We start from the raw sequence: 2261 nt of genomic DNA, 5'->3' as shown, positions 1-2261 counted from the left end.
AGACACTTGCGTTCACACCGGTGCACTGTGGCTGTTGTCAGGGATGCAGCGTGGACCACAGCCCTCAGCTCTTTTTCCAGTTGGAGCCCTCTGAAATCACGGACACTGCTGTACCTGCTACCCAGCGGGGGTGTCTCCTAGCAAGGCACCACAAACCCGTAGCAGTATTGTTAGGAATAAGGTACAGCTGTGCAAAGATGTTTCAGCCCCCGGTTGCACTCTGTTTTTCTACAGACTGCTGCTGACAGAAACCAGAGCATGCATTTTTAAGGGTGGAGGAAGGGAAGTTATTTTAAAAGATACTGTGATCTGCTCTGAGAACACAGAGGTTGACGCTTTGAGGCAAGAAGAGGAACCTTCCTCTGAATTCTTTGACCAATTTGTTGTTTGATCTTAGGCAAGCTTCTGCCTCAGTTTCCCATGTTAATAGCACTTATGTCACAGAGGCAGAAAGGATTAAATGTCTGCAAAGTGCTTTGAAAGCTGCAATATATACATGATGAAGTAGTATTCAAGAGGAAGGAATCATGAAGAGGGATATGCATGGACACTCCTAAGATGTTCTTGAGTTCTACATGTGTGGTGCTGAAAAACCTGTACATGAAAAGCACAAATAATCATTAATGCGGGAAGAAAAATGGAATGTGTTTGTTTGTTTTTCAAGGTATCAAAGTACCTTTGTAGATTTCTTGTTTCTCAACTCACCACTGTGCACAGCAGTAACTAGCAAAGCTAAGCAGCCAGATAAACCAACATTCATTCTTGCTAGAAAATGTCAATCTAAAAATAAGGGTTTATCTGCATGAGAAACTTGAAAAAGGCAGCAGCAAAACATCCGGCAATCTGAGTCAAAGAGAATAAAATCTTCTGTTCTGATATCTGTTCCAATTAACCTCCAGTGAACTGGGCAGGACTACTAAATATCCCTGTCCCAACCTTCCACTCACCATGGAAGCTGATTTCACAAACAGAAGTGACGGCTCAGAACGCTGCTGTTTTATCTTCATGGAATATTATCAGATTAAGAGGTAGATTCTGTTGTGGAAAGCATGAGGTCACAGAGTTGCATTTAAATATGCAAAATTTCAATTTCTCTCAAAAATACACCATGTCTTAGTAGCACAACAACCCATTATAAGCAAGCAACCCATATCCCATGCCAATGGAAAGGCAGTAAGGTTGTAAACTTGTACACATAAAAACATCTGTTTTCTTATCTATTTGGGGTTTGGGAATGGGATGGGACTCATCAGCATAACAGCAGAGCCCCGTTTTGTGATGAGTCTCTTTGTAATTCAACATGGGAGCAGAGAAAGAGACCAAATCTCTCAGTAGAGCTACTAGTGTTTCCTCATAAAAACGGGGGATTCAGGGACATTTACAATGCAGAGCTCTCACCTCTGGGTTTTATTCTCTTATCTGACCTGAAAGCAGATAGAACCATTGGGGAAGCCGTTCTCCACAGGTGTTTGCCCGAAGGCTGTGGGAGGAGTTGCTTATTTTAGGAAGTTGCCCTTTCTTTCCTTTGTAGAAAGGCAAACCTCTTTATTCTCTCTTTGGGTTGCACACATGCCATAGGCATGCAGAGAGAGCCTTTTTCATCACTCTTATATATGCACATAGACTATTTTTTTACATCTGTTTACAAAGGCAAACCGTTCCTTAAGTATGTTTACAAAATAGGGCAAACCTCCTCGGTTGTTATTTTGGTCTTGAGTTTGCCGTTCTTTAATAAAGCTGGGGCTCAACCTGGCAACACCACAAGGAGGCAAAAAGACCAGGAAGGAACAAAGTTTCACCTCATACTTCACTTATTTCTTTAGAATAAAATGATGTTGAGTTAGAACAGTGCATTTGACAAATGACCCAGCACCTGAGATAGGCAGGCCAGAAGCACTGCAAAAATACATTTATATACCCTGTCTCATTTTTATTATCGCTGCCTTCCAGGTATTCAGTGAGAACAACACCAAATTCCACATAGATACTTCTTGGTCCATCCACTTACGCTAAAAGAATCCAAGAAATCTCATCACACAGCCCCACAAAAATGATTTTCCTATCAAAATAAGACCATCCTGATACACGTTGCAACCTGCCCATGACACCAGGCGCTTTCATTTAGAGCTGTGGAGATGGGCAAAGGCAGGAACTGTCTCTGAAAAGATAAAGGTTTTGAGATACAAGCAATACAGGCTGGTTCTCTGTGCACTCACGGTCTCTGTCTGTCTCCAGGAAATGAACGCATGCAGCCTGCAGAG

The sequence above is a fragment of the Columba livia genome, chromosome 17 (assembly GCF_036013475.1).
Source record: "Columba livia isolate bColLiv1 breed racing homer chromosome 17, bColLiv1.pat.W.v2, whole genome shotgun sequence".
Classification (NCBI taxonomy): Eukaryota; Metazoa; Chordata; class Aves; order Columbiformes; family Columbidae; genus Columba; species Columba livia.
Note: the sequence above shows the minus strand (reverse complement) of the source record.